Genomic DNA, 12,308 nt, shown 5'->3' with positions numbered 1-12,308 from the left:
ACATGAAAATTACTAGGGGGTGGAGTAGAGTAGATTTAACAAAGCAACGGTGTAGAGTTTGAAAGTTTGATCATAGAGCTCATTGAGAGAAACCAATTACGAATTAATAGGCTATCCTTATAGAGTTTTTTACACGTTTGATCATTTTTTAATTATTATTTAAAAAAATAGCATTATTTATTGTTTATTCCATAAATAGCACCTTTTTTTTATTATTAACATATTATAAAAATTAAGCTCAATATTTAATAAGTTAAATGACTCACTAATCACAGGAAGTATTTTTTTTGTCCATCTCCATTCTTCCTTTCCAACATTCATCTTCTTCACTCCATTTGTGAAAATCTGATGCATATGTGAATGCCACCTAAATTCAAGATATATTGATTTATACGTCTTTTATACCTTGTATATCAAGTATCACTTTAATTCAAAATATATTTTTATGTATATAATTTTTGTATATTTATTTGTGAAGTGCCATCTTATTTTAAGATATATTTTTAATGTATATTTCAAATATATTTTATATGTCAAGTGCCATTTTAATTCAGGATGTATTTTTTATGTATATTTTTTTGTATATTTATATGCCATCTTAATTAAATTTAAGATATATATTTTATGTATATTTCACATGTCTAAGTGTCATATTAATTGAAGATATATTTTTTATGTATATTTTTTATATATTTTATATGTGTTAATTCAATGTATATTTTTTTATATATACGTTTTGTATATATTAACATATATTATTATCGAAGTAAGATCTTTATATTAAGAAAGGAAAAAGAAGGAAGAGAAAAACTTGAGAAAGATAATTAAAAAGAAAACGAATGGAACAAATTTAGAAAATATATTGGTTTCAGCAGAAAATAAAATTAAGAAGATAAAGAAAAAGAAGCAAAGATAATAGATAGAGAGAAAAAAAGGCATGATTTTTGTACAAAGAATTATTGACTTTTCATTCAAATTGCTTATGTTTACGGATTAATAATTAATATTCCTATTTTAATAGAACTATGTGCTACAAATATAAATATTTTCCTGCCACAACTGTAATATTGAGTTTCATGCTAAAAATTTATTATATTTCTTTTAAACTGTGACAGTTATATAATAAAGTTTTTTACACGCTTGATCCTTTTTTAACTATTATTTAAAAAAAATAGCATCATTTATACTTGAAAGTAGAAGTGCTTGTTTTATAAAATATTCACACTTGGGCTTGAGTTGCACTCCCTTAAATAGGTCCAAATATGCAACGAATAGATGATGCAAGCTTCCATCTCTAAAAGGAAAAGAAACAATTTCTAGTTCTTCCTTTCGATTTCACGTTGACACTGTCAAAATAGGACATACATTGTAAAAGCCCCGTTAAAACATGGGCTGGTTTACGCAAATGTCCCCTTTTAACCTTATTTTTAAAAGTTGTGCAAATTTGACTTTTGAGAAATAATAAAATAATTATTTACTAAACAACTAATACAAAAAGGAATAACCAACAAAACTTTCACTAAAATAGGGAGAAAACGATTCTCTATAGCCACTCAAAATTTTATTAGCCCATGTTTTTCTCCATAGACTATAAATGTCCCTCAAGCCCAAACATATTACAACTAGGAGTTTTTACCATCCTATACTATATATGAAACTTTATTACCTTTTCTAATCAAGTTTTAACTTAATTACACAGTCATATATAATTTACCGATTATATACAAATTAATTTTAAATGAGTATCCATTTATATTAGGAATTGAATAAGGAATTAGTTATTTTCCATCCATGTTCTCTCTCTCTCTCTCTCTCTCTCTCTCTCTCTCTCTCTCTCTCTCTCTCTCTCTCTCTCTCTCTCTCTCTCTCTCTCTCGTTCTTCTTTCTTTCTTTCTCTGTTCTTTCTATAATTTTTCTTCCTTTGATGTTCTCTACTTTTTATCCTTTCATGTTGTATATAGTTTTAATAGAATTCATCAATGAATTTTAATCGTTTTATTATAGAGTTTTAACTTAGAAATTTCCTTTCATGTTGCACAAGAGGTATTCAAATTTAAGTTGTCAATCAATAAATTTTGAAGGTGTTTGACTCTCCACTATTGAGAGCTATTAAAAAGCTTTGAAGCTTTGAATTCGAAATTGGGTTTTCAAAAATCATTATTTATTTAGATTGAGTGTTGTTACAAACAATTGGGAATATTGTTTAGAGTTTATATCTCAATTTTGAGAGTGTTTGGTGAAAATTAAACTTGATTTTGGTTGAATTTCAAATTGAAACTCGAAGAAGAAGAAGAAGAACACATGACATACAATATACTTACGAAATTGTATTAAAGTTGTATTATAATTGTATGTAAATTATATTCTTGTAATGATTCGACCGGTCATTTTGAGCATTTGCACTTCGCTCGGTAGTTTGGGGGCATGAGTAGCTCCGTATAATATATTATGACTGGTGTGTATCATCGGTTTTGGTTTCAGGCAATCCGGAGTTTGATTTGGAAGAATAAATTTCATCATTAAAGTTTTAAGTTGGAAGAGTTGACCAAGTTTGACTTTTGTGAATTTGACCCCGGAACGGCATTTTGATGGTTCCATTAGGTCTGGATGGTGATTTTGGACCCGAACGTATGCCCGAATGTGCATTTGGTTGTGACTAGAATGATTCGACATTAATTGGCGAAAGTTAAAAATTTGAAGGTTTGGAAAGTTCATAAGTTTGATAGGATGTTGACTTTGTGGATATCAGATTCAGATTGTGGTTCCGGGAATTGGAATAGCTTCGTTATGTCATTTGGAACTTGTGTGCAAAATTTGAGTTCATTCCGAGTGGATTTGTTATGTTTCGACACGCGTTTTGGAAGTTGAAAGTTCAAAGTTCATTTAAGTTTGATTTGAGGTGCGATTCGTCGTTTTGATATTGTTATGAGTGATTTGAGGCCTTGAATAGGCCCGTGTTATGTCATAGAACTTGTTAGTATATTCGGACGGGGGCCCGAGGGGCTCGGGTGAGTTTCGGACGTGGTTCAGATCATTTTTCATCTTGTTGCATTGTTGAAGATTTGCTGGTACTGGTATGCCGCATTTGCAGAGTCTTGGTCGCATAAGCGACTTCGCAGATGCGGGTTGTCCATCGCAGAAGCGAGAAGATGATGTGTGAGAAAGATCGCAGAAGCGAAGAATTTGGTGCAGATGCGAGTGCACAGGTGCGACGAATTGGAGCTCAGACGCGAAGGTGTTCGCAGAAGTGGAGTCTTGGTACCGTAGCTGCGAGAGGTGCTGGACCAAGCTGGTTTCACAAAAGCGAAGCATTTTACCGCAGAAGCGGGGGTCGCAGATGCGATAGTTTGACCGCATATGCGGAATTTATGGGCAGAAGCTATAAAATTGAGGGTTTTGGTTCTTTTATCATATTTTGATATTTGGGGCTCGGGGTGAAGTGATTTTGGAAGAAAATTTCATCACAAGGATTGGGGTAAGTATTTTATATTCGATTTTGATTATATTTTTTGATTCTATCTTCTTTTTTTGGTAATTGGATTATGAATTTTAAAGAGAAATTAGGGATTTTAGCCTAAAGTTTCATAGAGTGAATTTTTGAGTTTTGAACATTGATTCGGGATCGGATTTGGATGAAATTAGTATGGTTGGACTCGTAATTGAATGAGTTTTCAAATTTTATAAGTTTTGTCGAGTTCCGAGGCGCGAGTCCGAGTTTGACTTTTGGGTTGATTACGGGCTTTTGATTAAAGATTTGACCTTTATCGATTGGATTTATTTTCTTTGGCAGTATTTGATGTATTTGAGTTGCTTTGGGCTAGTTCGAGCCGTTCGTAGGTCGGTACGCACGAGATGGAATATTTGAAGCATCATTTGGCTTGCTTGGTATTGGATTTGGCGTGTTCGAGGGAAGTAACACTTCTAAACTTTGTGCTGAGGGTATGAATCACTGAATATACATGATATGTGTTTAGGTGATGCACATGCTAGGTAACGGACGTGTTGGCGTGCGCAGTGTGAATTATGACTCGCTTATATCTTTGGCACTCTGTAAGTACCTAATCTTGTTTTTATCCATGAGATTTCTATGTGTTAGAGTAATTGAGCTATGATCCATGTTAGAAACTATGTTTAGGCTATATGTTGATTCTGTTGAGACCTGCTGAAATCATATATGCTGTGGAGTTATTTGCTTAAATTGTATCTCAGTCTCTGTTGCTATTTATTAACACATTATATCATCATTTTTGGGTTGATTTTCATGACATTGTGAGCCCGAGAGACTGGAGAGATTGATGACTAAGTGAGGCCAAGGGCCTGTTTGTTAGTAATATTTATGGGAGCGGGTTGCACGTCGCAGCATGTTATTTTGATTTATGCCATGATTGGCTTATTATAGTGCTTAGGCCGAAGGAGCCCCTCCGGAATCTGCACATCCACAGTGAGCGCGGGTACCTATTAAGTGCGAGTGCCGAGCGATTTGGGAGGATTGAGTGACTGTGAGGACTGGGATGAATGAGTGGATTGATACTCTGAGAGTATGTATATGGTTGTTCACTATGTGGTATCGCACTCGACATGCGCACTCGACATGCAGGCATAGAGATACATTTTCCTTATGTTGTACAGTATCACGTCATTCACGACTTCTCATACACATTGACATATAGGCATAGAGATGTACTTTCCTCATGCCATTTGATAATGAAACATTTACATGTGAAAAAGTTTTGGAAATAAAATCAAGGTTTTACAAACTTACTCATGTTTTAAAGCTTTTGGTAAAAGATTTGGGTTTTACTATTATACTTGAAAAAGTATGCCTATTTTTTCGGAATTTTGAATGAGCTGAGCACTATATCTCTGAGTTACTTCTTTTAGCATTTTCATTATGATGTTATGAATTATTTTTGGCTATTGGTGTGGGACTACGATCTTTGTTCTAGCTTGTCACTACTTTCAACCTAAGGTTAGGTTTGTTACTTATTGAGTACATGGGGTCGGTTGTACTCATACTATACTTATGCACCTTGCGTGCAGATGTTGGATGTTGATATTGCTGCGTACGGCGGGAGCTGGATTTGAAGATGTACCTACATTCTAGTTGTGTCTATCACTTGTCCTTGGTAGCATTAGATTCGAATTCTGTTTATTACATTTCAAACAGATGCTGTAATTATCTCAATTTGATTTTGTAAAAACTTAAATCTTAGAAGCTCATGATTTGTACTACCAGTACTTGGGAATTCTTTGTATAATAGTTGAGTTGTATTATCATTCCTTCTCTTAATAAATATCATTTGAACTGGTTTATGGTTAACTAGCTTACCTAGCGGGTTGGGTTAGGTGTCATCACGGCTAGTTAGATTTTGGGTCGTGACAAGTTTGTCTCAGAGCTCTAGGTTCGTAGGTTCTACAAGTCATGAGCAAGTGTCTAGTAAAGTCTTGCGGATCGGTATGATGACGTCCATACCTATCTTCGAGAGGCTACATGGCACTTAGGATAAACCTCTCATCTTTCTTTCCTTATTGTGTGGTATTGATTCAGCTTGAAGCGTAACTCTTTGAATTCCTTCCACGCATTTATATGTGCATGTGAGCACTCGATATCATTTGTGCATCGATGGTTTATGATTTCATGGATGAGGTGCGAGATGTGATTTTGATGTGCTGATGATGGGCTAGTCTGGAGGACGTGAGGCCGGACTTTAGCTTGAGCATGATGATTTCGGTAGTGTCCCTATTAGTGGAACTTGTGGCTCAATGAGTGGTTGGATGGCTATGTGATGAGTATGATATCACTGCTGGATGTGTTCAGATGGATTGAATGTGACGAGGAGAGTCTGCTTGAGATGTAAAAAGGACTATTGGGTGCTTTATTTCTGTCTTGATGTGGCGTATAGTCTCAAATTATGAGTGTATTGGAGGATCTTTCATGTTGTTTAACTGTAGAATGAATTAGATTCTCATGACTTGTTGGTAAGTTTAGACTCACGAAGATTAAGTGATTTTGTAGTAGTTGTCACTGTGAAAGGGTATAAAGAGATGTCCGTTTGAGGCTAAGCAGGTGAGTTATAACCTGCGAAGTAATCTACGTATGTGTGATTTTTATGACGTTGTGTGGAGGCTTTCTCTTCTACCAGTGGGTTATATTGTGCAATTTGAGTTTAGATCGATTGTAATTGTTGACCTAACTGTCACGAGGATGAATACGATATTTGCAGATGATTTGAGGTATTAGACGGTTTATGTTACATGAGCTTATGAAGGTTTTAGTTGAATCTCACTACGGTATTATGGCAGTAATGGGGTATAGTTATTGTAAGTTATCAGATATTTTATTCCATAGTTTTGAGCCAAGTGAGGGAGTCTGCTATCGACGAGTTGGTTGCACGGTTATGTGTTGTATTGGTTTCGGTTAGAGATATACTTGTGAATCAGTTATGACTTGTAGAGGTTGAGATCGAGGATGACTCGAGTAAGGGAATTTCTAGATATGTGTTGTATTACACTCTATGGGTATATGGAAATCATGGAATGATTGAATGGTAATTCGTGAAGGATATAGTGTGCATGGAGTAGGAATTTGCTTGGTTGTGTTAAGGTGGGGTTACTTCTTTGGGTGTCGTCGGGCTAATGGGGCATAGGTCGTTTGGCCTGTTTGGGGGTGCAATTGAGATGTGAGTAGAGTAGATGACTCTCGAGAAGGTTCTAGTGGGTTCAAGATTTATATGTAGCAATTGAGAGTTTTTCAAATTTGTATATGGCTAGAATATGAGATTTACATTGGATGGTGTCGAGACTTGTGGCATTTCTATATCATTACGAACTCTACATTTCAGTATCAGGAAGGTGAAGGAAATGACTTTAGATTCACACAAGATCTCTTCAGAGTAGGCGCCTCGGTTGTGGTAGTTTGGGATGCTTAAGAGGGAATTCAGCGGCTTATGGGCCTTAGGGCGGTGTGATTTTATTCTAGGATCTTGTGGAATGAGTTTTGATTAAGGATCATGGTATTCTAGCAAAGAGAAAGTGTCAATTTGAGGGTAATTTGGAAGGAATTCGGAGAAGTATGACAGTTTGATAGTAGGTTGGACCAGCACGGTAATGGGTACGATTAGTTCCTTTGGGTACTTATGATGTGGTAAGTCTCTATAGATATTTTGTGGTAATGCTCTTGGGTTTTGGCGGCATGCGTGGCTTGGTTTAGTTAGAGAGATTCGGTTCTAATAGCTGGGTTATGTGCAAATGGATTTCAAAGTATTCTCAATGGTTTCTACCACGGTTCGAGGTGTATATTTCCTGCTGGCGTGAGGAGCATGTTGTGTGTTATGATTTTCTCCTAGATGAGATCAACTGGAAGGTTCCTGGCTAATTGAGAATGTAGTTTGCTGGTGACTCAAAGTTGATTATGAGACTCTCGTACTTTTCATATGATGGCATGATAGATACGGTGTATTGTGTAGGGTTAAGATTTGCATGTGCAAGGCTACAGTCCAGATTTAGAGGGAAGGTCATGAATTTCGGATAGCATGGAGAATTTCAAATATTTAGATGAATATTATAACTACTTGATAATTCCTAAGAAGAGTGTGCATTTTAGAAGGAGCACCATGTGTTAGCTTACGAATGCTTCATTGATATTGTGGTACTCGCTTGGTTGATTGACTGTTGATATTCAAATTTTTGTTATGTGGCAGGGAATAATTTTAGAAGTATTCCTTATGGGATGATCCTGTATGAGAGACGTGCTAGACATTTAAGGTGGAGTTGGGATCAAATATAGTGATTCGTGTGTTCTATGGATTTGGAGACCGGGAGTTCTCAGAAGCAGATTATCTCGTGGTTATGGACTGTGAAGGTGTGGATAAAGCTAGCCATATAATAATATGTGTTATGGTTAGTTCATTGTAGACCTTCGGAGGATTATTTATCTATTTGCGGATGACCAGAGTTGATTTGGGGCCTATTTGGTGGACCCAATGAGGGTGTGTATTCTACACCGAGTCAGATTGGTTGATACTGTACTACTATTATTGAGGAATGTGTCATTCGGTAGAGTTGAGCTTATTCGTGTTCTGATATGATCTATGTGTTACTCCTCTATACTACGAGCCGTTGTGATTTGTTGGTTATAAGCTCACATGGTGCGGTTCTGTTTGGGTCTTGTAGCGGGAGTTGAGCGAGATGGTTATTAGAGTGTTGAATGATTGATTTCACATTTGGTTATGTTCTTTCTGGACGATGGTATTGTGTTATTAGTTCCTTCGTGGTTATGGCCATGCACCTCGGGTACTTGACATCGAATTGCATGTGGTTACTGGTTTTGAGCATGGTGGCTTGGGGTATTTCATATGGATCAGTGTTTGGATGGGTTCTTAGCATTTCGTTGTGGCGGTACTTGTTGAGCTTGCAGGAAAGTTCTCTCATCTGAGTCATTTTGTATGTTTGAGGACACTTGAACTGTTGCGTATTGGTGCACGGATTGCACAGTTTATGGCTTAAGGTTGTATTGGTGTGGCATGTCAACATGGCGGTTGTATTTGATAAGACGAGGTCATCAGACCTAAAATGGGTGCTATAGGATCTGATTGCGGTATATTTGGAAGGATAATGTTGCTGGTCGGCTTAGAATTTGGCTATAGTTCTTGTCAAATGAGAGGGAGCTCCAAGACTTGTTGATCCGATGAATGGTTATGAGTTCTGTGTGTTTCTTTCATCATCGGCAGTGTCACGATCCAAAATTCATTGTAGGTCGTGATGGCGCCTAACACCGTCGTCAAGCAAGCCAATCGTGACTAATCAATTAAATTTCTCATTTTAGCATTTTGAAATCATATTTTTTTTGTTAATTAAATAGTAGAAATAGAATTACAGGAAAAAATGATAATGACTACGTGAACTGCAATAACGAACAATCAATAGAAATCCCTAAAATCCGGTGTCACAAGTGCATGAACATTTTCTAAGGAGTACAATAATAATATAACATCCGTCCCGAATGTAATAAGACAGAATAAAATAAGCAATACAATGGAGACTCGGAGGCCCGCGATGCGTAGCCTGGAAATGCAACTCACATAAAGTCTCCTCAACAGATGCGCCTACGCGTCAGGGTGATCATCAAATGAACCTGTCAGATCATGCACATTTAGTGTAGAAGTGCAGTATGAGTACGTAAATCAACGCGTACCCAGTAAGTGTCGAGCCTAACTACGGAGAAGTAGTGACGAGGGGCCGAGATCGACACTTATTAAAGTTCCAATAAAACAGTGTAATAAAACATGAGCAGATACGAAGCATACAACAATGATGGGGTAAATCTGTAAGTTAAATATCTTCCAAATATTTCTTTTTAAAGCATGAATTTCTAAATATTGTATTCTACCTTAACAACTCAGATATGTCAAGTGCCAATATCAAATAAATAAGGGATATCACATAAAAACGTCGGGTATCAATGGACATGTTAGCTCGTGAAATTCAAACTACTAGCGATATAACGTACGATTCTGCCAAGGTCATTCGGTCCGATCTAGAATAACGTGTACACTGCCGAGGGACGTGCGGCATAATCCATAGATGCATCTATATACTGCCGAGGCTTTCGGACCGCTCCACAAGAAATGAAGGAAAAATTACCACATTACGCGGCACGTGCTTATAATGCGGTACTTGTCCACAATAATAATTATACTCATTTACATTTATCAAATATCTTTGGCAACAACTCTAGGCGATAAAGCTCGACCTAATGTGTGTGTGAGTGTGTGTGTGTGTGTGTGTATGTGTGTGTATTTATTCCTAAATCAATTTCAATTATAGCTCTAATTAGTTAAGCGAGCAGAACGAGTTCAAATAATTCAATTAACACATGATAAAGACCTAAGTCTACCCGGACAAAAACATGCTTTATGTCACAACTCGCAATTTGGAGTTGTGATTTCGGCCAAGAACTGGTGAGAAAAGGTCCTTCTGATGGTCCGATGTAGAACTATCTACTCAGAAAACTTGGGCTTTTTAATTTTAAGCATATATAAGGGGGGTATAGGTGATGAAAGCTCCGACCTGCCTCCCCCATGCGTGCTGCCACCGAGCCGTATAGAACGAGCTACCTTGGGGGCAGCCTCAAGGGCCTGCCTAGATGACTCAAAAGGAGTGTCAAAGGTACCCATACGAGTTAGGGAAACTCTATGGGTGGCACAACTCCTTCGGGCTAGCGTTGGGCATCAAAGTGGTGCTAGAGGCTCGATATATGGAACGGCCAACCCCGCGGGCTGCCGAATGTTGGAACGAGACCTCCGTGCCGATTGGATACTTGACGCGCCTGTCATAGGGGCATCATGTGTCGACTTGTGAGCATGGCTTGGGTTCAACCATGCAAGCAAAGGGTCCGTTGGCCTAAAAGTGCAGTTGTGGGGCGACACTGCACCATTCGGGATGGAAGCGTGTCGCGAGGGCAATGTATGGGCATGGCACGAAAGACGCGCATGACAATGGCCAAGGGCTAAAGGTTGCCTTACTCGGGCGAGGCACGAGCTAGTCGCGGATGCACTAGGCGAGTGTCAAGCTTGAGGATTGGGCTGTGCACACAGGAGTGATGCTTAGTCTTGGGCGAGGGACAAGACATGTCCTAAGCCAATCCCCCATCGCGTGCATGGATTGTGATCCTAAGATGAAGCGCCACGACATGTCTAGGGCCAAGAGCCTAGACATCTTACGGGCGGCACAAGTTGGGGCGAGCCTACGGGCGAGTCCTACCAACAAGCACAGGATCGTGCTTGGGAATCCTAGGAAAGGAGACAGGCTAGCCTGCAGCGAGGGGAGCTGCAGGCGCCGCACGGGCGAGCAGGTGTCGCTACCCAATGTAAGGATTTGGGCCCGTGACACTTGGTATCAGAGCTGATTAAGGCCATACTATGCCATGGCACAACGTCAAGGCAAAGGGTGGATATGGCGAGCGCATTTTGGATGTCAGTGCAGAGATCACATCAAAGCAGAGATTGATGTACCTATGCCACCAAAGATCGAGAACCCGATACTAATGGTCGACGAAAGAAATGGGTGATTCAATTGTCTTTCGTGAGTCTAAGGTGCTACTGAGTGAGGTGATATGCCGATGAGTCGGATGGCCAAGAGGAAGCCATGTTTGCTAGGTCGTGCAACCATATTGCGAAGAGTGGGAGCCATGGACTATAAACTTGGGCATGATCATAGCATTGATCTTGCCAAGGATGCGTGCAACGCATCAAGTTGAGTGTCTTTCCTACGGGATAAGACCTTTGGGTTGCCTGAGGGCATTGCCAAGGTGAGGAAACGAATTCGGGGGTATAGCAAAGCTTCGGAACTGGGCGGATTTCTAAGTTAGAAGGTGTCATTCTGGAAAAGGGTACGTCGAATGATCGGGGACCGTGAGTGTCCAGGAGCGAGGCACACCGAACCGGGAAGCCATGCTAGCAGGGCCAAAAGGGTGCCTGTCTATAGGGCGAGTATTGAAGTACTACCGGGAGCATTGGCTACTTGCTGAGGAAGTGACACCTGGAAAACAAAGAGCTTTGTTCGGAAATGCGGCGATGCTATGACTTTGGGAATGTAGTACTCACCAAAGGTCGTCCCAAGTGTTGGCCGAATGCCAAGTGGGATGACAGATCTAAGATGTATCCTCCACATTGAGTGTGGGAGGATCCCGCCTATGCAAGAGGCATATGGGCGAAGTCATGGGTCTAGAAGCGAACACATCTTCAAGGTAGTGAGGGCAATTAAAATCTACGAGAGCAGAATGCTACGTGAGCTATGCCAAGAGGGCGTCTTAATGCTACAGGAGCGAAAGGCTATGGGAGCGACGTCAAAAGAGCACATTGATGTGCTAACCTGTGAAGGAAAACTTTAGACGGACATGAAGGCCGTGAGGGTCATGGTGTGATTGACTAGTGTGGGTCAATCACAAAGTTAGACACCGGAGGGTGCAAGTGCAGAGGCACTTTCCAAGTGAACATCAAAAGGCGATGAAGTGCAGAGGAACGCTTGGAAGATACTTGGGGGAGAAGTGCATGGGGCACGACTGCTTTTTAGAAAGGACTTCGAGGAAGTCCAACCCACAGGACAAAGGGAGCTGAAATGGGCATACCTGAGGGGGCAGACTTCGGGATGTCTTAAGCCATGATGTGTCACCGGGGACGATGACATTATGAGTGTGGGAGGATGTCACAACTCGCAATTTGGAGTTGTGATTTTGGCCAAGAACTGGTGAGAAGAGGTCCTTCTAATGGTCTGACGTAGAACTGTCTACTCGGGCAACTTGGGCTTTT

The sequence above is a fragment of the Nicotiana tabacum genome, chromosome 2 (assembly GCF_000715075.1).
Source record: "Nicotiana tabacum cultivar K326 chromosome 2, ASM71507v2, whole genome shotgun sequence".
NCBI classification, from domain to species: Eukaryota; Viridiplantae; Streptophyta; class Magnoliopsida; order Solanales; family Solanaceae; genus Nicotiana; species Nicotiana tabacum.
The sequence above is the reverse complement of the archived record's forward strand: the minus strand, read 5'-3'. Positions refer to the sequence as shown.